Below are 24,346 nucleotides of genomic sequence, written 5' to 3' on the forward strand. Positions count from 1 at the left end.
GCCACATATATTGTTTGTATACACGAAGGGCCTTCCGAGTGTAGGTTTATCACCTTTTCTATTATTTGGTGCTGGCAAAGTGTTTTTTACTAAGCGATCATCTAGTTGATGACGCTATTTTGTATTTTGTTATTATCACTGTGTATATTGTTTAGGTAGGGATTATTTATATTGATTAGAATAAAGGTTACGTTTTAGTTTTTCTGTGATCCTATTAATATAAAACAGTTAAAAACTATTGCTATGATAAATAGGATGTTACAATAACTCATATATTTCTAAAGTCTTCACTCCCTCACATAATGCTTACTCCTCCCTCCTCCCCCTCCTCAGACGTTCTGTCATCCCAATCCTCCACCCACTAATGAGACAATCTTGCAGTTTCGAGTTTGGCCACTAGGCCTAGTCTAAAGCTGAGACTCTCTGTTCCAGGCAAATCATTTTCCAGCATTCTCCTTATCATCACAGACAGGACTGCAATGAAAGGTAACACCAGTATATAGATAGGATATTACTCTAGACACTGCAGAAGGACTTCTGCCCAGGTCATACAGCATGCCCATAAAATATAGTGAATAGGGTCTGGTCCAGGCCATTATGCCTTTGATGACGGGACTTTCTGTAAAGAATAACCGTCTTTCTTAAATCTAGGAAAGATATTACAGGTATAAATAACAGCCTTTTAAACTCTTGTATATATAATATTTTCTATACAAATCTATAGTAAAGCAAGCGTCATACACTGTATAACATTGGAACTACATACACTGTATGTACAATGGGGAGAATTAACCGCTGCAGTCAGTAATTGGCTCAGCGCACAATCCATCAGCCCCCCCCAGTTGTGATGCCCTTGAAACTCAGGGGGAAATGCCTTCCGGTGGGGGTCCCGGAGCCTGTGAACCAGCATTTTGCAAACACAAGGAGAGGCAAGTATTGATTATTACAATCTTCCCTGCTGGCTGTGGGATTTTGAAATTGACAGACTTCTTTTTCAGCCTTTTTATAGTCATTTTTTTGTTCTCATTTCACAGTGTGTAACCCAAGCCTAACACTGGAGTGTACTGCGGAGCAATACTTCAATCTTTATAAATTTGCCCTATTCCAGATAACATGCTCTTAAAATGCCTACTTACCATTTGGAGCTTTACTGGAGCGCACACTTGTAGTGAAGATGAGGTTCCCAACAGAGTAAAAATTCTAACACTCTTAAAAAAAAAAATAAAAAAAAATAAAGCAAAGCCAATATAACTCACAAACAACCATAATTAACAATATTCAATCTGACAATTTAGATTCTGTCCCATTGTGTCTCTGATTCAGAGTGAATACGTATCATGAATATATTTCAACATGAATGAGTTGATCTGCTTACAGATAAAAATCCCAACAATGCCAACAAGTAGTTAGCTACTGTCCGTGTAAAATAATAATATAAACTAACAGTACATCAGGAATCTTAATTCAGTCAACAAATCTAATAGAGTCACAAAGGAACATAACACCCTGAAGGAGTAACGGATGGTACCTGCTGGGATGATGTCCTCCTCTCACTGAGCTGCCGTCTCTATACAGCCAGGCTTTATAGCAGTTTCTGCTTTCACATCAGTGGAAACGAAACTAACTGCAAATGGTTTCATTTCAGGAAAGAATGACTCTGCCAAGTTTCATTTCAGCCTCCTGATCATTGCTAATATTGACCATGTTTTGAAACTTGAAACATAAGTTCTAAGGCTTCCATTGTGATAAACGAAACTAGTGATCTCACAGGCTTTATTATAAAATCAGGCTCAGCTCACATTATACTTTTTTTGTTATGTTTTATTTTTTATAGTTTCCTTTGGAAAAACTGCATGCGGTTCTTCCTTGAATTCTGCAGTTTTGTATTTGTGGTTATTGCCATTGCAAATTGTGGTGCCAATAACCCGGTCACAGAATAGATATACGTTTACATTCTCAGGCACTCATACAGCGGTAGGGAGTCACACAGCTAACCATCATGCCGCAAAACTGCCACAAATTGTTGCGGTGCAAGGGCACTTTTATTCAGGTGTGGGGGGTGGTTAAAAAAAAAAAAAAAAAAAGAAGGGGGAAACAGAGGGTAATCCGGGGTGATGGGGCAAGTAGACATTTACAACAAAAACACAGGGGGAGATTTATCACACAGGTGTAAAGTAGAATTGATAATGAAATGAGTCCAGCTTCCAGCAGCGTGGTTGCAAATGGATTTATTCGAGATTTCCGAATACATTGCGGCATGCCCCCAACGAGACCTACACGTTTCAGATGCTAGCTGCAGCCTTAATCATGGCTATACTTCATATGGCAAACTCGCACTAAATAGCTAACAGGTAACAGTGCATGTCGCCATGTAAGGAGTTCTCTGACGCTTCGGGAAGCCAAAAGTTTCAGATTAAATAATTTCTCAACTGCAACAGTTATAATGTGGTATATATTATCAAATGCACCAGTTGCAATATACTTTATGTAGGGTGTACTACGCGCAAACTCAAGACGCGCGCGTGTGAACACCGACATGACATCGAGCACCCAGGTAATAGAACTGTCGGGGGCATCGAAACATTTTGTCGACCAACATCAAAGCTCTACAAGGTTTTTTCGAATTTTTGCTATACAAAAGGTGCAGACCCCGGTAAAAGGAGGAGACACTTAAAAATTGCTTAAAGACAAGGAAGCTTTCTGGATGTTCTGTCTAAAACTTGTCATCCACATGGAATGAACTTGCGAAAGGAGTTACTAATATATTATCAATGAACTAGGTAGATTAGCTGAGATATGAACATTGATACGTGAGCACTCTCTATGACGTTATCTTTAGTCCTCTGTGTTCTATATATTGTTAATCAAGTCCATGGCAGTATTCGATAGTATTGTACATCTTCATTCTCGCAATGCCAGTGTACTAATGTGTTGTTTTTACATATGTTTATGTTATTAATCACACAGTCTTTTGACTTCAGGGATGATTCTGTTTATTAGCCTGCAGGTGATTGTTGCTGTTGTCATCACGGAAGTTGGTGGGAGGTACTGGCGACATGCACTGTTACCTGTTAGCTATTTAGTGCGAGTTTGCCATATGAAGTATAGCCATGATTAAGGCTGCAGCTAGCAGCTGAAACGCGTAGGTCTCGTTGGGGGCATGCCGCAATCTGTGTACGGTGACGGAAATCTCGAATAAATCCATTTGCAACCGCGCTGCTGGAAGCTGGACTCATTTCATTATATGTTCGTACAAGTGGCACCTGTTGGGGTGAGAGCCCTTGCTGTGAAGCGCAGTGGAGAGGGTAAGCTGGCTTTTTTTTATTATTAACACTATGTAAAGTAGAATTGTCTTAGTTGTCCCTAGCAACCAATCAGATTCCAATTTTCATTCCTCACAGATTCTTTGAAAAATGAAAGGTGGAATCTGATTGGTTGCTAGGGGCAAGTAAGACAATTCTACTTTACAACAGTTTGATAAATCTCGCCCCCCCCCCCCCCCCCCAGTGTCGGGGTGGCTCTTCGTTTCCAACAGATCGGGCCCAGAGCAGCGGATTTCACGCTGTGAATTCGCAGTGAAATCCACTGCGGATCCAGTGCCTTTCATCCCTATGAGAGCACATACTCGCAGTGGGATTGACATCCCGCAGTATGTGAGTTAACCCCCCTGCCGCCGAGAGCTCGGTGCCGCGGCTGCATGTGAGGCTCCCGGCTCCCATTGGTCCTGCTCAGCCAATCAGTGCACAGCAGCACTGATTGGCTGAGCAGGACCGGAGCAGAAGCCTCACATGCAGCCGCGGCGCCGAGCAGGTAATGTATGCTCTTGGCGCCGGGCGGCGGGGGGTTAATTCATACTCACAGCAGGATGTCATAGGTTCTCATAGGGATGAAAGGCACTGGAACCGCAGCGGATTTCACTGCAAATTCGCAGCGTGAAATCCACTGCGGATCAATTACGTGTGAAGGCACCCTAAACGTGAGCAGTAGCATACCAGGTTGCATACCACAATCTGAATGCATTGGACTTGGGTAGAGATGAGCAAATTTAGGTCCTGTTCACACTGAGTAAAACAGACAGAAATTCTGAGCAGAACCCCCGCGGCGCACTCTGCACGGAATCCCGTCTGCCTCCGTGCAGAGGCAGGCAGTATTCTGAGCGAGTCTGCAGTGGGGGTTCTGCTTGGAATTTCCGCCTGTTTTACTCCGTGTGAATGGGCTCTTATAGTATAAAAGAAGCAAAATGCTTCATTAGCTGAGCAGTCAGCTTATCAGCCTGTTGCCTTTTGAGCTCTTCTCCGGGTGCCAGGGAAAGCTGGATTCAGTCTGGGAATTTTTTCCTAGTTTCTCAGGACTGGATCTGGCTTTCCCGGGCACCCGGAGAGGAGCGGCTGCAGGGCCCTGCAGTTTATGTGGCCAACAGTTGTTTATAAATTTTTATATGTATATGTTTTTTACCTGAGACTAATTTATTAGATGCCAGTGATATATTATTAACGCTATACCAGAATGTGGTATACCAGCATTCTGATGAGGATTTTTATTATGTTTTCTGATGTACAATTTTATTTACACTTTCATATTATCAGATTGATTCTTACTAGAGATGAGTGAACCGGGTTCTGTTTCAAGTCGATCCGAACCCAATCGTTCGGCATTTGATTAGCGGTGGCTGCTGAACTTGGATAAAGCTCTAAGGTTGTCTGGAAAACATGGATACAGCCAATGACTATATCCATGATTTCCACATAGCCTTAGGGCTTTATCCAACTTCAGCAGCCACCGCTAACCAAATGTCGAAAGTTCGAGTTCGGATGGACTCGAACCCAAACCCAGTTCGCTCATCTCTAATTCTTACCATTATAGGACTTGCTGACCATTGTGGTCCTAGGCAGAGTCAGTGTTTCTCTTACACAAGTGATTGTTATCTAAGCAACTATGCAAAAGCAATTACCTTTTAAGCAACATTTTGAAGTAGTTAAATCCACACACTGTTAGGATACAGTATATCCATTGCAGAAAACATTTCTCTTAACCTCCTCCTGCCTCTGCACTGTAAATTAACGTCACTGCAGCCTATGACTGATGCTGCAGCGACGTTAATTAACGATCCAAGATGACACAAGCGCAGGAGCTGCACCAGTGTCATCCGCGGCGGGTCTCAACCTGCCACAACCCTCAGCACCGCAGCCGCGCTCCGGTTCTGAGAGTTAACCCTATAGATACTGCGGTCAACACTGTTGTGCTGACTGCAGTATCTATAAGGCTTCTGACAGAGAATTCTCCCTCTACAGAGGGACAATTCTCTGTCCGCTGTCCATCGGGGCTCTGTGAAGTGATCGCAGAGCCCCGATGGTAGTCATGGAAACCAGAAGCCTCAGGCTTCCGGTTTCCTGGCTATGGAGGCCGGCGGGGGAAGAGAGTGAGGGAAGGCTGGGCGTGTGCCCAAGAGCTCTGGCCCCTCCCTCTCTCCCCTGCTGCTGTCACAAGATTGTAACATCGGCAGGGGACAGAGGAGAGGGGGCAGACATAGGGACATCAGCTTATGGGATCCTAATGGGGGTCCTAAAACGACCTGGGCATTGAGGAATCAATGACCCGAGGTCGTGAAAGGGTTAAACACAAAAGCGTTTTGAGGACTGTGCAACTCTTCTTCTCCTTGATACTTGTTTTCTATCTATGACGGGTCATAGTACAGGTAACCTCAGCCAAACCAGGCAGTGAGCTGCATCACCCCCCTCTTTTTGTGTAATCAAGAAAATAGACAACAGGAAAAAAACAGGGGCGATCTATGGTTTAGTAATCCTAACACATGCAGATCACACCGGTATAACTACAATTTAAGGTCCTCATACATTTTACACTTTTGTCGGTGGTATCTGCTGCTCGTGGTGGGTTCGGCCATCAGTGTTATGGTGCGTTTACACAGGCAGATTTATCTGACAGATTTTTGAAGCCAAAGCCAGGAACAGACCATAAACAGGGAACAGGTCATAAAGGAAAGACTGAGATTTCTCCTTTTTTCAAATCCATTCCTGGTTTTGGCTTCCAAAATCTGTCAGATAAATTTGCCTGTGTAAATGCACCATAAGGTGTATGGAGCTCTCTGGACAGTCCTCTGAGATGATGTCAGTGGACATGATGGAAAATCAACTCCCAATCTCTTTGTTCTCAGAGAGATAAGCCGCCATCAGATAGGTCTGGCTATGGCTAATGCTGGGTTTACACGGAACAATAATTTGCCCGATCGAATGATTAGCGATTTTGAAGCAACGATTTGTTTATAACAATCAGTGTTTAGATGGAGAAAAATCGTTAGAAGATTCGTAAGAAAAATCGTTATTGCGATCGTTTTTAAGATCGCTTAAGCCTATCTTTTACACAGGGTAAATCTTTGAAAGACTGTTTACACAAAGCGATCTGCGAATTTTTAGCGAACGACGAACGATGATTTAAGAACATGTTGAAAGATCAAAATGAACGATTTTTCGTTCGTCGCTTGATCGTTTGCTGTGTTTACACAGAACAATTATCGCTCAAATGTGTAAACGCAGCATTACCCCTGCCATAGAGAACACAGAAACACTCAGCTGTGCCGAACATTCCTGTGTATGGGGAGGACGGGGCCAGAAGGAAGAGAAAATTGTCAGCTGAAATGGTGCATTTACACGAAACGATAATTGGCCCGATCGTACGATTAACGATGTCGGAGTAACGATTTTTTTTTCATAACGATCAGCGTTTAGACGGTACGATATATCGTACGGAAAAATCACTTTGCGATCGCGCGCCTGCAGCCCGGCCCCCCGCTCCCAGCCCGGTCCCCCGCTCATCCGCAGCCCGGCCCCACGGTCAACCGTAGCCCCCTGCGCCGCCCCGATCGCCCCGCCACGAGCATACATTACCTGCTCCGCGTAGCAGGTCTTCGAAATCCCCGACTCCCCTCTTCAGTGCATTGATTGGCTGAAGAGGGGAGCCGGGAATTTCAAACGGCTCCTCTTCAGCCAATCAGTGCTCCTCTTCAGCACTGATTGGCTGAAGAGGAGCCGTTTGAAATTCCCAGCTCTCCTCTTCAGCCAATCAATGCACGGCAGCACTGATTGGCTGAAGAGGGGAGTCGGGAATTTCAAATGGCTCCTCTTCAGTCAATCAGTGCTGCCTTGCATTGATTGGCTGAAGAGGGGAGCCGGGAATTTCAAACGGCTCCTCTTCATCCAATCAGTGGTAAAGAGGAGCACTGATTGGCTGAAGAGGAGCCGTTTGAAATTCCCGGCTCCCCGCTTCAGACAATCAATGCACTGAAGAGGGTAGCCGGGGATTTCGAAGACCTGCTACGCGGAGCAGGTAACGTATGCCCGCGGCCGGGCGGCGGGGGCGATCGGAGCGGCGGGGGCGATCGGAGGGGCGGCTGTGACGGGGGGTGGTTTACGATCGGGGCGGCGTTCAGAGTGGCGCCAATCGAGCCGGCGGGGCAGGGCTACGGGCGGCCGGACTTCCGCGTGAAGACTGTTTACACGGAACGATCGGCGATTTTTTTGCGAACGACGATTTGATAACATGTTGAAAGATCAGAATGAACGATTTCTCGTTCGTCGTTTGATCGTTCGCTGCGTTTACACGTACGATTATCGTTTGAATTCGATCGTTATTGCGCAAATTCGCACGATAATCGTTATGTAAACGCACCTAAAGATTGTTCAATCAGCAGTTGCTGAAAGTGTATGGCCAGTTTAAAGGGCCGTATTACACGGCCTGATATTCCGGATAAGTGAGTGCCAATCTGGTAGAATGGAGCTCGTCTAGAGAGCCTACTACATTGTACAGCAAAGGTTATATATATCTCTATCACATTAGTGATGTCTGTGCAACCCTTGCTGTATATAGTAAACAATAAAGATATATACTACCTGACCACATTCCCCCGTGTCCTCAGGCCTTGTCTTTGGGATCTCCCAGTCACCGCAGCTGCAGCTCTCACTTCTGGTTCTGTCTCTGAAGAGATAGGCCGCTCAGCCAATCACTGGCCGTAACAAACAGACAAAGCCTGAGGACAGCGGGGAGCGTGATTAGGTAAGTAACAGCTTTATTATTTTATACGCACAATCAGCCAATGATTTTTAAACTTGCAAAAAGACAATGGATCAGTTGATCATTGTTGTCTTTATTACACAGAGCGATATCTGCCTGATTCGGACGATTTCGCTCCGTGTATTAGGGCCCTTAGTCACATTGAGCCAGTTCAGAAGGTTACATGCCAGGTCTGCCGCTACATGCCAGGACTGCCACTAGTGGTGTGTAAACACAAATAAACACAAAAACTATTTATAAGCATTGTTTAAAAAAAAAAAAAAAAAAAACTATATCAGGACCAAATATTACCTCCATACCGTTATTGAAGAAAACACACTAAATAGGCCAATATTACCACCATTGAGTGACCACTCCATAATGACACTATACACGCCAATATTACTTCCATCAGTAGTAAACGTGTTGTTTTGTTAATGTTTCAAAAGAGGAGCCCGTGGAGCCTCATTTAAAAGTCTCGAAACACAGGAGTAGCCAGACATCCCTCCGGGAAGGACCCAGCCAAGGGGTGGCTCCCGTAGGGAAACCACCAAAACCACCATATTAAGTGGCCCTATAAGTCAATGTAATGACAAGGGAAAAACCAAGGCTAGGTAACCATCCACATACAGCTGTCTCGGGGTGTTGCCCCTCATCAGTGTGGAACAGGATTCTAGCTAGGTGGAGGCAATGTCCAGTAAAGCCATAAGAGAAACAGATCGCTGATCTCAGGAAGACCAGCCAAACGATAACACTGCCAGCTGCTGGTTAAAGCACTCCATGCAGTGAAGTCCTAGGTGCATTGCTCCCTGGGAAACATGAATATGCAAAAGAGAAGCCCGTGGAGCCTCATTTAAGAGTCTCAAAACACAGGAGTAGCAAGATATCCCTCCGGGAAGGACCCAGCCAAGGGGTGGCTCCTGTAGGGAAACCACCAAAACCAACATATTAAAGCGACTCTGTACCCACAATCTGATCCCCCCAAACCGCTTGTACCTTCAGATAGCGGCCTTTAATCCAAGATCTGTTCTGCGGTCCGTTTGGCAGGTGATGCAGTTATTGTGCTAAAAAAACAACTTTTAAACTGGCAGCCCCGTGCCCAACGGCCGGGGCTTACATTGTGTATGCATTAGGCTGGCACAACCTCTCTGTCCCTCTTCCCCGCCCTCATCATTAGAAATACTCCAGGCAGATTGCCTCCTATTCCACACCTGTGTGAATACTGAATTGGCTGGATCATTAAGGCACCTGTGCATTGTTCAGACATGAGTAAATGTTCCAGTGGCATTCCTAATGATGAGGAGGGTGGGGAGGAGGGACGGAGGGGTGGTGCAAAGTTAGGGCACAGACACTCCCATTGGGCACAGGGCTGCAAGTTTAAAAGTAGTTTTTTAGGACAATAACTGCATCACCTGCCGAACAGACCCAGGACAGATCTTGGATTAAAAGAAGCTATCTGAAGGCAAAAGTGGTTTGGGGGGGGGGGGGGTCAGATTGTGGGTACAGAGTTGCTTTAAGTGGCCCTATAAGTCAATGTAATGACAAGGGAAAACCAAGGCCAGGTATTCATCCACAGACAGCTGTCTCGGGGTGTTGCCCCTCATCAGTGTGGAGCAGGATTCTGGCTAGGTGGGGGCAATGTCTAGTAAAGCCATAAGAGAAAAAGATCGCTGATCTCAGGAAGACCAGCCAAACAATAACACTGCCGGCTGCTGGTTAAAGTGCTCAATGCAGTGAAAGCAGGGAGCAAAGCCCCTAGGATTTCACTGCATTGAGCGCTTTAACCAGCATACGGCAGTGTTATCGTTTGGCTGTCCTTCCTGAGATCAGCGATCTGTTTCTCTTGTTAATGTTTCACAAACATAGTTGAACTATTTACATACAGAATTGATGCTTATTAGTGGGAAAACTGGCATTTTTTTGTTTATCACCAGCCATTATACAGTCCCCCTGTGCTCTCCCCCAGTAGTATATAGCCCCCCTGTGCGCTCCCTCCATAGTAAATAGCCCCTCTGAGCGCTCCCCCTGTAGTATATAGCCCCCCTGTGCGCTCCCCCAGTATTATATAGCCCCTTGTGCGCTCCCCCAGTTGTATATAGCCCCCCTGTGCTCTCCCTCAGTAGTATATAGCCCCTTTGTGCACTCCCCCAGTAGTATATTGCCCCTCTGTGCAATCCCCCAGTAGTATATTGCCCCTCTGTGCAATCCCCCAGTAGTATATTGCCCCTCTGTGCAATCCCCCAGTAGTATATTGCCCCTCTGTGCAATCCCCCAGTAGTATATTGCCCCTCTGTGCAATCCCCCAGTAGTATATAGCCTCCATGTGCGCTCCCCCAGTAGTATATAACCGCCGCTTTGTGCTCCCCAGTAGTATATAGCCCTGTGTGCTCCCCCTCCCATATATCCCCCCGTGCGCTCACTCAGTAGTATATAGACCCCATGTGCTCCCCCCCATTTGTATAGAGAACCGTGTTCTCCCCTTGCGTATAGAGACCCCTTGTGTGCTCCCCCGTTCCTATAGAGACCCCCTATGTGCTCCCATTTGTATAGAGACCCCCTGTGTGCTCTTCCCCATTTATAAAGATCCCCGCTGTGTGCTCCCCAGTAGTATATAGCATATAACATAAAAAAAAAAACAAACACTTATACTCACCTTGGTCCGGGCGTCTCCTCCTCTCTTCACTCTTGTGATCGCACTGCAGTGGTCACAAGAGGCCGCTCTCACCTAGTCTTGGCGCCGGCGCTCGTGACATCACTCGAGCGCCAACGCCAGAAGGAGAGTGCAGCCTCTTGTGACCGCTGCGGCCACAAGAGTGACTGACAGGGAGGGAGCAAATAGTTTCCTCTCTGTCAGTGCTGCTGCTGCACGGTAACTATGAGCGCTCATAGTTACTGTGCAAAGGGGAGCTGCAGTCAGGGTCCGGACAGCTGGCCTCCGCGGTCCACCAGTTGAGGACCCCTGCTATATACATGCCAATATTACTGCTATAGAGTGACAACTACATAATGACTCTATATATACATTATATACAGACCAATATTACCTCCATAGAGTGACCACCACATAATGACTCTATATACACTATATGCTGACCAATATTACCGCCATAGATGGATCACTGTACACACACACACACAAACACATCAATGAAAACACATTATACAGATCCAAACCATACAGTACACACGACATGTAACACACACTACATTCATCCATTATAGACCTACATTCATACACATTAAAGAGGTGCTCCAGCGTGGGGGCACTTTTTTGGGGGACCGGGGAGGAGGTGGCTGAAATAAAAGACGTCCACTTACCTCCCCGGTTCCAGGCTCCGGTGCCCGGCCGCTTCCTGGTGTCTGACGCCGCCCGAGACGCTACGTCTCAGGGCCGCTCAGCCACTCAGTGAAGGAGACGGGATCCGAGCAGACTTCAAACGGATCCCGCCTCCTTCACTGAGTGGCTGAGCGGACCTGAGATGTAACGTCTCGAGCGCGTCAGACACCAGGAAGCGGCCGGGAACCGGGCACCTGAGAGACGTGATGCGGGACACGCCGCTGGAACCGGGGAGGTAAGTGGACGTCTTTTATTTCAGCCACCTCCTTCCCGGTCCCCCCAAAAAAGTGTCCCACGCTGGAGCACCCCTTTAACACTACATATACAGTACAGTATACTTACTCCCTCTAGCAGCATGCTGGGAGTAGTGGTGCATCCCCTTCATGTTCCTTGCAGCAGCAGCAGGCTCTGATCCTTACACTGCAACCCTTTCCTCCATTGTCCCGACTGCTGTAATATCACAACAGTCTCACCAGGAGGACGAAGCGAGGGAGCACACACCGGAGCACAGCGTCCTGTAGCCTCTGTGTGACCCCTGATAGCAGCCATTAGCTGTAGCCAGGGATCACTGCCAGTCACTGGAGGACGCTGCCAGTTCAATCACTGTAACTGCGGTAGGGGATCCCGGGGGATGGGGGCCCTGTGCAATTGCCCTGTTTGCCCCTCCCCCCTAACGCCAGCCCTGGGGAAGCTTGGTACTTGTCTGCTGGTGTTAAAGGGGTAGTGCGGCACTAAACATTTATTCACAAAATAACACACATTACAAAGTTATAAAACTTTGTAATGTGTGTTATGTAAGTGAATGGCCCCCTTTCCCATGTTCCCCCCCACCCCAGAAGTGTGGTGCAATATACTCACCGCATTCGTGTCGACCCCCGGCCGCCATCTGGGGACAATGATGTCGCTCCAGCTGTCCCTCATGCCAGCCCCCCTCTGCCGCGTCATCAGCTGCTCAGCCGCGACTGGCTGAGCACAGTTATGAGTATGAGTGAGTATAATGCACCACACTTCCGGGTCTAGCGTGGGTGGGGGGGAACACAGGGAAGGGGGCCATTCACTTACATAACACACATTACAAAGTTGTATAACTTTGTAATGTGTGTTATTTTGTGAATAAATGTTTAGCGCCGCACTACCTCTTTAAACAACTCTGCAGTAAATTTGCTATGGAAGAAATGTACCCTATTAAAGGTGTTATCCAGTGCTACAAAAACATGACCACTTTCTTTTAGGGTACAAACACACACACCGTATACACAGCGTATTTACTGCTGCGATACGCGGATTAGATCTAAATAACTGAACACGGCATCAAATCTGCCCCATCAAATCTGCTGCAGATCTGCTGCGTATTTGCTGCGTATACGGTGTGTGTGTTTGTACCCTAAGGGTACAAACACACACTGCTTATACGCTGCGTATTTACTGCTGCGATACACGGCAGATACGATCTAAATAACTGAACACAGTATCAAATCTGCTGCGTATCTGCTGTGTGTGTTTGTACTAGGGATGCACGATGCACTAGGGCTGGGCGATATTGGCCTAAATCAATATCGCGGTTTATCGCATATGTAGCTGCGGTAACGATAATTGGATGATAACTATGACACGCCCCCTTTGTAAGGCACACCCCTTTTACAAGCCACACCCACTCGGCCGTGCCAAACTGGGGATAGTTTGTTTCAATAAAGTTAAAAAAAGTACAGTAACTCAATGAGCAGCAACCCAAGGCTAGGTACACACTACAGGACATGTATATACAGGTATACAGCTATGTGCACACTACAGGACGTGTATATACAGGTATACAGCTATGTGCACACTACAGGACGTGTATATACAGGTATACAGCTATGTGCACACTACAGGACGTGTATATACAGGTATACAGCTATGTGCACACTACAGGACGTGTATATACAGGTATATAGCTATGTACTATAGGTACCCAGAGTATATATGATGGGTATATAGTATATACAGGTGACAGTACAGGGACGTACATTATAGGGGGCTGTAGATGGCACTGCACTGACACGCTGTAAAGATATCGATCTATCGTTCGTGACAGACGCACATCCAAGGCTGAAGTAGAGGGTGCTGAACACAGAAAGGCCTTTGGCAGGGGATTCCAAAATACAAAGCAGCAAGAGTCCGCAGCACACCAGCATATATTGAAGAGATAAGCATGCTTGAAAATGATTCTGAAGTGAATTGAAACGTTTTATCCTGTACCTTATTTGATGGAATGAACCACTCTTCACTACATGCTGGTGTGCTGCGGACTCTTGCTGCTTTATCTATATCTATCTATCTATCTATCTATCTATCTCCTATCTATCTCCTATCTATCTCCTATCTATCTTTCTATCTATCTATCTATCTCCTATCTATCTATCTATCTCCTATCTATCTATCTATCTATCTATCTATCTATCTATCTATCTATCTATCTATCTATCTCCTATCTATCTATCTCTTATCTATCTATGTATCTTCTATCTATCTATGTATCTTCTATCTCTCTATCTCTCTATCTCCTATCTATCTATCTATCTATCTATCTATCTATCTATCTATCTATCTATCTATCTCCTATCTATCTATCTATCTATCTATCTATCTATCTATCTGTCTCCTATCTACCTGTCTCCTATCTATCTATCTATCTATCTATCTATCTATCTATCTATCTATCTCCTATCTATCTATCTCCTATCTATCTATCTATCTATCTATCTATCTATCTATCTATCTATCTCCTATCTATCTATCTCCTCTACGGGGAGGTGGGCAGGTGTGTACGGGGGGGCGGGCAGGGGTGTTTGGGTACACAGGGGGGCGGGCAGGGGTGGATGGGTACACAGGGGGGCAGGCAGGGGTGGATGGGTACACAGGGGAGCGGGCAGGGGTGTATGGGTACACAGGGGGGCGGGCAGGGGTGGATGGGTACACAGGGGAGCGGGCAGGGGTGTATAGGTACACAGGGGGGCGGGCAGGGGTGGCTGGGTACACAGGGGAGCGGGCAGGGGTGGCTGGGTACACAGGGGGGCGGGCAGGGGTGGCTGGGCACACAGGGGGGCGGGCAGGGGTGGATGGGTACACAGGGGGGCGGGCAGGGGTGGATGGGTACACAGGGGGGCGGGCAGGGGTGGCTGGGTACACAGGGGAGCGGGCAGGGGTGGCTGGGTACACAGGGGGGCGGGCAGGGGTGGCTGGGTACACAGGGGGGCGGGCAGGGGTGGCTGGGCACACAGGGGGGCGGGCAGGGGTGGATGGGTACACAGGGGGGCGGGCAGGGGTGGATGGGTACACAGGGGGGCGGGCAGGGGTGGCTGGGTACACAGGGGGGCGGGCAGGGGTGGCTGGGTACACAGGGGGGCGGGCAGGGGTGGCTGGGTACACAGGGGGGCGGCCAGGGGTGGCTGGGTACACAGGGGGGCGGGCAGGGGTGGCTGGGTACACAGGGGGGCGGGCAGGGGTGGCTGGGTATACAGGGGAGCGGGCAGGGGTGGCTGGGTACACAGGGGGGCGGGCAGGGGTGGCTGGGCACACAGGGGGGCGGGCAGGGGTGGCTGGGTACACAGGGGGGCGGGCAGGGGTCTTGGTATACAGGGAGCTGCATGCATATGCTCCTCCACCTTGAGATCTGACCGGCGTCCCTGCACACACATGACATTAATGTGCAGCGCTCGCCGGGAGGAGGGGGGGGACCGGCACCAGTCCTGTCCGAGCGCCCTTCTCCTCCGGCCGGCGAGCGCTGCACATGTTAATGTCCTGTGTGTGCAGGGACGCCGGACAGGACAGGATCACTCAGGAACATTCTCCCCTGGACCCTGCTGCTCCTCCACTTCCCGCGCGCACACCGGCGTCCCTGCACACACAGGACATTAACGTGCAGCGCTCGCCGGCCGGAGGAGAAGGGCGCTCGGACAGGACTGGTGCCGCTCCCCCAACTCCCCCTCCCGGCGAGCGCTGCACGTTAATGTCCTGTGTGTGCAGGGACGCCGATGGGATGGGACAGGGGGAGGGCGGGCGCTCACACTGGACGGGTGCCGGGGGCGGGCATTCTCACCTGGGCCCTGCTGCTCCTCCACCTCCCGCTCTGATTCCGGCGTCCCTGCACATAACGTGCAGCGCTCACGCCGCCGCGACTGCGTGCAGAAGCTCTCTGGGAAACACAAAATTACCGCAGATACCGTCCTGGCTAAGTTGAGGTCGGTTAACCGACGCCAGTGACGGTATCGGTATTTTTGCGGTATACCGCCCAGCCCTACGATGCACCGAAAAATCGATTCTACTATCGATTTTAGGGGCATATTTTCGGTTCGATACCAGGATTTCCTGGTATTCGATACTTTATAATAAGCCGCACACTGCTGCACGGCTTATCAGAGTACACAGCAGGAGACATGGCGGGCAGCGAGCCGAGTGCCTGTCATGTCTTCTGCGCGTCCCCTGTACTGTTATTCTCCTTAGCCCGCCCTCCCTCTCTACGCTTCAGCGGCGCCAAGTTCAAATAGCCACCACACAGCGATCGCTTGTGCCGGCTATGTAACTATATAGATGCCGCTGTCACAACTGACAGCCGCATTTAACCCTCTCCTAACCCCCTCCATATGCAGCAGGGTCGGCTACTGTGTGTAGCAGACCCCGGCTGCTAATGACTGCGGCCCGAGATACCGCGGGCGGCAGTCATTTAACACTTGAGGTGGCTGTGAAGTGTCCGATCGGCACCCCCGCAATGTGAGTGCGGGAGGCTGATGGGTCACCTCACAGCCCGAGGTCCGCACTCACCCTCCCAGTGTCTCTGCTAATAGAGTCTGGCTCAGCCACATTCTACTAGCAGAGCCCTGATTTTACTGATGCTATGCAATGCTATAGCAATAATATATAGCCTTGCATAGCTCAGGGGTCAGAGCAGGGTCGGCGGCTGCAGAGAGGGAAGAGAGCAGCTTGCGGTCCGGGAGATGAGATTGGAGAACGAGGCTGGAGGTGGGGGAGACCGGAGGAGAAGGCTGGAGGTGGGGGAGACCGGAGGAGAAGGCTGGAGGGGGGGGAGACCGGAGGAGAAGGCTGGAGGGGGGGGGGGAGACCGGAGGAGAAGGATGGAGGCGGGGGAGACCGGAGGAGAAGGCTGGAGGCGGGGGAGACCGGAGGAGAAGGCTGGAGGCGGGGAAGACCAGAGGAGAAGGCTGGAGGCGGGGAAGACCAGAGGAGAAGGCTGGAGGCGGGGGAGACCGGAGGAGAAGGCTGGAGGCGGGGGAGACCGGAGGAGAAGGCTGGAGGCGGGGGAGACCGGAGGAGAAGGCTGGAGGCGGGGGAGACCGGAGGAGAAGGCTGGAGGCGGGGGAGACCGGAGGAGAAGGCTGGAGGCGGGGGAGACCGGAGGAGAAGGCTGGAGGTGGGGGAGGCAGGAGGACATGCGGCCACTAGATATGGACGGGACTGTGAGGTGGGGGCAGGAGGGTGAACAGTCGGCCTGATTCTGACAGGGAAGGGGGGGTTGTAGCCAGCAGATTACCCTGCCGCCCAAATCCAGGTCACCCTGCTGGGTCAGCGGTCTGCATTCCCTGACAGCAGGAATAGCCCCCATCATCCCCCCTGATAGCTGGTGTGTGTTACATGACTACAGCCCCCATCATCCCCCCTGTTAGCTGGTATGTGTTACATGACTACAGCCCCCATCATCCCCCCTGTTAGCTGGTGTGTGTTACATGACTACAGCCCCCATCATCCCCCCTGATAGCTGGTATGTGTTACATGACTACAGCCCCCATCATCCCCCCTGATAGCTGGTGTGTTATATGACTACAGCCCCCATCATCCCCCCTGATAGCTGGTGTGTGTTACATGACTACAGCCCCCATCATCCCCCCTGATAGCTGGTGTGTGTTACATGACTACAGCCCCCATCATCCCCCCTGATAGCTGGTGTGTGTTACATGACTACAGCCCCCATCATCCCCCCTGATAGCTGGTGTGTTATATGACTACAACCCCCATCATCCCCCCTGATAGCTGGTGTGTTACATGACTACAGCCCCCATCATCCCCCCTGATAGCTGGTGTGTGTTATATGACTACAACCCCCATCATCCCCCCTGATAGCTGGTGTGTGTTACATGACTACAGCCGCCATCATCCCCCCTGATAGCTGGTATGTGTTACATGACTACAGCCCCCATCATCCCCCCTGATAGCTGGTGTGTTATATGACTACAACCCCCATCATCCCCCCTGATAGCTGGTGTTACATGACTACAGCCCCCATCATCCCCCCTGATAGCTGGTGTGTGTTATATGACTACAACCCCCATCATCCCCCCTGATAGCTGGTGTGTGTTACATGACTACAGCCCCCATCATCCCCCCTGATAGCTGGTGTGTTATATGACTACAACCCCCATCATCCCCCCGATAGCTGGTGTGTGTTACATGACTACAGCCCCCATCATCCCCCTGATAGCTGGTGTGTGTTACATGACTACAACCCCCATCATCCCCCCCTGATAGCTGGTGTGTTACATGACTACAGCCCCCATCATCCCCCCTGATAGCTGGTGTGTTACATGACTACAGCCCCCATCATCCCCCCTGATAGCTGGTGTGTTACATGACTACAGCCCCCATCATCCCCCCTGATAGCTGGTGTGTTACATGACTACAGCCCCCATCATCCCCCCTGATAGCTGGTGTGTTACATGACTACTGCATTTCTATTCTATTTTTTTGTTTTGTTTGATTTTTATTTAATTTATTAAGTATCGAATTAGTATCGAGCATTGAAAAAAAAAAAGTTGGTATTGGTATCGAACTCAAAATTCTGGTATTGTGACAACACTAGTTTGTACCCTTAGGGCCCTTTTACAAGGAAAGATTATCTGGCATATTATCTGCCAAAGATTTAAAGCCAAAACCAGGAATGGATTTGAAAAGAGGAAAAATCTCAGGCTTTCCTTTATTACCTGATCTCTGTTTATAGTCCATTCCTGGCTTTGGCTTCAAATCTTTGGCAGATAATCTGTCAGATAATCTTTCCGTGTAAAAGGGCCCTAAGGGTACAAACACACACACCGTATACGCTGCGTATTTACTGCTGCGATACGCAGCAAATACGCAGCAGATATGCAGCAGATTAGATCTAAATAACTGAACACAGCATCAAATCTGCTGTGTATCTGCTGCGTATACACACACAGTATACGCAGCAGATACGCAGCAGATCTGCAGCAGACTTGGTGGTGCAGATTTGATGCTGTGTTCAGTTATTTAGATCTAATCTGCTGCGTATCTGCTGCGTATTGCAGCAGTAAATACGCTGCGTATACGGTGTGTGTGTTTGTACCCCAAAGGGTACAAACACACACAGCTGATACGCAGCAGATTTGATACTGTGTTCAGTTATTTAGATCTAATCTGCTGCGTATCTGCTGCGTATCGCAGCAGTAAATACGCAGCGTATATGCCGTGTGTGTTTGTACCCTAAGAGACAACATGACTGTTGTCTCCAGTTCAGGTGCGGCTTGCAATTAAGCTCTATTCACTTCAATTGAACTAAGCAGCAAAACCCCGCCCAAGCTGGAGAAAAGAGCGGTGCTGTCTCTGGAAGAAAGTGCTCATGTTTTTGTAGCACTGGACAACCCCTTTAACCTTTTGCTCTGGATACAGTGAACATCAATGGACTCATCAAATGTGAACAAACATCATCTATTAAACTTGCACAAACTCGAACAACGCATTACTAAACTACATTGACGCCTTTCTCAGACACACAGCCCAGTTAAACAGCCTCCACATGGTGAGGTGGGATGGTTTTTGCTAATGGTGCGTTTACACAGAGAGATTTATTGTATCTGACAGATTTTGAAAGCCAAAGCCAGGAATGGATCTGAAAAGAGGAGAAATCTCAATCTTTCCTTTATGACCTGTTCCCTGTATACAGTCTGTTTCTGGCTTTGGCTTAAAAAATCTGCCAGATAAATTTCTCCGTGTAAACGCACCATAAGCCATCGCTGTAAGCATGCTTGGGTCAATTTGAGCCCGAGCGTTCAGCATTTCATTAGCGTTGGCTGAAGAAGTTGGATGCAGCCATAGGCATGCTCGAGTTGCACTCTCTACTGGACACACATAATGTAATGTGCATACAAATATGGCAAAATGCCTTCAAAGCTGACAATCTTAAAACTCTAAAAAAACACAATAAAAACTTGGTGCAGCACACTTACATATGACCTGCAGACAACATCCATGGAGGCTTGGCCAGCAACCTGCCACTTGCTCAGAAGCTAGAGGGAGGGGTCAGAGTTATAACGCTATCATTGCTGTAACCCACAACCCATGTTAGGCTACATTCACACACCCGAAGTGCAGCCGCACTACGAATGTGCATCTGTATTGCTCCTTGCTTCAAAGAGCACTACATTTCCGCTTCATTAACATAGCGATCTGAACAGACATGTAAACAAGGCCATGTAATAACATTGGTTCTATGTTCTGTCCACGATTGGGTGTGCGCAAATGCTGACAGAACAACAGACGTATGAATATAGCCTTATGGTGCGTTTACACAGGCAGATTTATCTGACCAATTTTGGAAGCCAAAGTCAGGAATGGACTTGAAAAGTCTTTCCTCAGTCTTTCCTTTATGACCTGCACCCTGTTTATAGTCTGTTCCTGGCTTTGGCTTCAAAAATCTGTCAGATAAATCTCTGTGTAAACGCACCATAAGTGTGGTTAACAGTTTCAGCTCCACTCCATGCTAAAACATTGTCCTGATCACAAAACAAGTAGCAACTACAGCTCTGAGTATGATATAGAACAAATTAACCCTTAAGGCTCCGTGCACAAGTGTCGGAATCCCGCCAGCCTCCCTGTCATAATGACAGTCTATGGGAGGCTTGTGCGCCTTCTCTCTCGGTGCTGAAGAATGAACATGTTCATTCTCCGCCGCGGAATTTCGACACTTTTGCTGCGTGTGCATGGAGCCTTATGGTTTCAGGGCATACCAGGGCCGGTTTTAGACTAAATGTGGCCCTGGGCAAAGTTGAAGGTGGGACACCAAATGCTGAAATATTGTCAAAGCCTGAGGACATCGGGGAACGTGATCAGGTAAGTAACAGCTTTATTATTTTAATGACTTTATATACACTACAGACCAATATTATGTGGCGGTCACTCTATTGAGGTAATATTGGTCTTTATATAGTAGACAGATAGATAGATAGATAGATAGATAGATAGATAGATAGATAGATAGATAGATAGAGTTGTTAGGCAGCAGTCACTATGGCGGTAATATTTGTCTGTATATAGTGTATATATAGTGTCATTATGTGGTGGTCACTCTATGGCGGTAATGACTCTATATACAGACCAATATTACCGCCATAGAGTGAACGCCACCTAAGGAATGAATACCACCTTATTTTTTCCTCAATAACATACACCGTATTGCTTTAGTGACATCATCATACACTATACATAGGAGCTGCAGCCAATCACCGGCCTCCGTGGTCACCTGCAGCCATTACACAGGACTGATGAGGCCAGAGAATGGCTGCAGCTCCTATACACAGTCTATTTACTGCTACACTTCTGCTGGACAGTGGACACACACTAATACCATAGTTGCCAACATTTGAAAATTTTTTCAAGGGACACTTAAGGGTGAGAGGAGTAGTAGTAGAGGAATAGGTGAGGGGTGTAGTAGTACAGGAACTACTGTACTACTCTCCTGGGGTTTAGGCATAGTACAGGAACAGATGAGGGGGAGGGTGTATCTAGGAGTCATGGGGCCCAATGAAACCTTGAAAACTTGGTGACTGGGGCAGACTGGGGATGACTGGAGCAGACTGGGGGTAGCTGGGGGTGACTGGGGCAGACTGGAGCTTTATCTCCTTCAGCATCATCCCCCTCATGTGGGCAGTCACTCTATGGCGGTAATATTTTTCTGTATATAGTTTATATATAGTGTCATTATGTGGTGTCACTCTATGGCGGTAATGACTCAATATACACGCTATATACAGACCAATATTACCGCCATAGAGTGAACGCCACTTAAGGAATGAATACCACCTTATTTTTTCCTCAATAATATACACCGTATTGCCTTAGTGACATCATCATACACTATACATAGGAGCTGCAGCCAATCACCGGCCTCCGTGGTCACCTGCAGCCATTACACAGGACTGATGAGGCCAGAGAATGGCTGCAGCTCCTATATACAGTCTATTTACTGCTACACTTCTGCTGGACAGTGGACACACACTTATACCATAGTTGCCAACATTTGAAAATTTTTTCAAGGGACACTTTAGCGTTGACAATGGGTGTGGCTTATTGTGGGTGTGGTCTATCGTGGGTGCGGTTAACGAAGTGCGTCTTGTCACCAGTGTTTTTTTTTTTTTCCCAGTTAGAGCTTTACAGTCACAACAACACAAAAGAATGAGGGGAGTAGTAGTAGAGGAATAGATGAGGGGTGTAGTAGTACAGGAACAGATGAGGGGGAGGGTGTATCTAGGAGTCATGGGGCCCAATGAAACCTTGAAAACTTGGTAGCTGGGACAGAATGGAGATGACTGGCGCAGACTTGGGGTAGCTGGGGCAGACTGAAGATGACTGGAGCAGACTGGGGGTAGTTGGGGGTGTCTGGAGCTTTGTCTCCTGGAGCAGACTGGGGATGACTGGAGCAGACTGGAGCTTTATCTCCTTCAGCATCATCCCCCTCATGTGGGCCCCTCAGTATAATACAGTGTGGTGTGACTGGTATATAACCCCCTCATGTGGGCCCCTCAGTATAATACAGTGTGCTGTGACTGGTATATACTGGTGTATAATCCCCTCATGTGGGCCCCTCACTTTACCCCCAGTATAATACAGTGTGGTGTGACTGGTATATAATCCCCTCATGTGGCCCCTCAGTATACCCCCAGAATAATACAGTGTGCTGTGTGACTGGTATATACTGATGTATAATCCCCTCATGTGTGCCCCTCAGTATACCACCAGTATAATACAGTGAGGTGTGACTGGTATATACTGGTGTATAATCCCCTCATGTGACCCCTCACTTTACCCCCAGTATAATACAGTGTGGTGTGACTGGTATATAATCCCCTCATGTGGCCCCTCGGTATACCCCCAGTATAATACAGTGTGCTGTGACTGGTATATACTGATGTATAATCCCCTTATGTGGGCCCCTCAGTATACCACCAGTATAATACAGTGAGGTGTGACTGGTATATACTGGTGTATAATCCCCTCATGTGACCCCTCACTTTACCCCCAGTATAATACAGTGAGGTGTGACTGGTATATAATCCCCTCATGTGGGCCTCTCAGTATACCACCAGTATAATACAGTGTGCTGTGACTGGTATATACTGGTATATAGGCCCCTCAGTATAATACAGTGTGCTGTGACTGGTATATACTGGTGTATAATCCCCTCAGTATACCACCAGTATAATACAGTGAGGTGTGTCTGGTATATACCAGTCAAAGCTCTGATTACTATTCACCTAGCCTCTCACACCAATGTATACAGCTTTTTCTTCTCCACCATAATCTCCCTCATGTGGAAACCTCATCATTACCTGTCTCCCTGCAGCACACGGCCATCTTCACTTCCTTCAGGCTCTTCTAGCAGGCCCTGTAGCTGGGAGGAGAGAGCGGCATCTAGTGGCTGGAGGCAGAATATACAGTCTCCAGCCAATACTGACAGCTTTACTTCATAGGCTTATGGATTTTCATTGGGGGGGCCGTTATGGGGACATATACGGGACATAGGGGTTGTCCAGTTTAAAACTTTTTTCTTCCTTTTTGTTCCTTTCCCAAAGTTATACATACCACCCATGTGCTTCCAGTTCCAGTCTGGTCATTTTACTTTGGATTTTGTTATTTTTATTTATTATGTTTTTATTTATTCTAATTTAACTGTGTATTATGTACCTCTGTACTGTATGCATAGAAAAAAAAAAGCGCTGCGGAATCTATACAAATAAATTTATTTGTGTGAATGTAGCCTAACTGTCCTTCATTTTGTGCCAATACATCACCAAACGTGTCATAGCACTGGGCGGTCCTGGCAGTGATAGAGTCCTATTAGTTTGTTACACTCAGACCTTCAGTAATATTTTCTGGTCCTGAAACAACCCGCTAAAAATTACGGATTGGACATCCGTATTGCATCCATATTTCTGTAAATCAGTTATTACTACTCACTGCTTTTCAAGTTGCACTTCATCCGTATTTTTTTACGGAAATACGGATGCCAAACATGTTACAATCCGTAAACAATCCATAAACAATTGATTTCAATGAAGTGATCCGTAAAAAACTCTGGACATGTCCTTTTTTTTTTCAGGATTGATTTTCATCCATTTCTGCTACTGATAGTGTGAATAGTCCAATAGACATCAATGTGCACTAACTCAGATCCGTAAATTACGGGATGTGTGAATAAGGCCTCAGGGTCACAGGTTCCTTTTTAGCCATTGACAGTGCTCTTCAGGACCTTCATCACATGGTCTCTCAGAGCCAATAGAATCACAGAAATTGACTCTGCTGCCTAAGGCTAGGTTCACACTGCGTTTTTGCAATCCGTTTTTTGCAAAAAAAGATGAAAAACGGATTTAAAAAAACGGATGAATTTGTGTGCATCCGTTTTGATCTGTTTTTCCATTGACTTCCATTGTAAAAAAAAGCGGATCAAAACAGATCCGTTTTTTTAACGGACACAAAAGTAGTGTCAGCTACGTTTTTGTGCCCATCAAAAAAAAAAACGGATCCGTTTTGATCAGTTTTTTTTTTTTTACAATGGAAGTCAATGGAAAAACGGATCAAAACGGATGCAAACAAATGGATGAAAAAAACGGATTGCAAAAACGCAATGTGAACCTAGCCTGAGGCTGGGGTTTTTGTGGTTCTTAC

The 24,346-nt window shown here is 47.7% G+C and overlaps 1 protein-coding gene across 2 annotated transcripts in view; it reads right to left on the minus strand.

The window, feature by feature from the left end:
- The window catches only part of LOC138769969 (sacsin-like), a 74,369-nt gene extending 51,297 nt beyond the window's left edge, over positions 1 to 23,072 (minus strand). Inside the window, exons 1-2 of one of the 2 annotated variants that reach the window (XM_069948768.1) lie at positions 23,011 to 23,072; positions 1,137 to 1,208 (exon numbers count right to left, since the gene is read on the minus strand). The gene's annotated coding sequence lies outside the window, so the exon portion shown is untranslated. Of the gene's footprint in view, positions 1 to 1,136; positions 1,209 to 1,528; positions 1,561 to 23,010 lie in introns of those variants that run through there. The other variant, XM_069948767.1, reaches the window with a different exon arrangement.
- Positions 23,073 to 24,346: the final 1,274 nt, after the last annotated feature.

Source organism: Dendropsophus ebraccatus, chromosome 12 (genome assembly GCF_027789765.1).
Source record: "Dendropsophus ebraccatus isolate aDenEbr1 chromosome 12, aDenEbr1.pat, whole genome shotgun sequence".
NCBI lineage: Eukaryota > Metazoa > Chordata > Amphibia > Anura > Hylidae > Dendropsophus > Dendropsophus ebraccatus.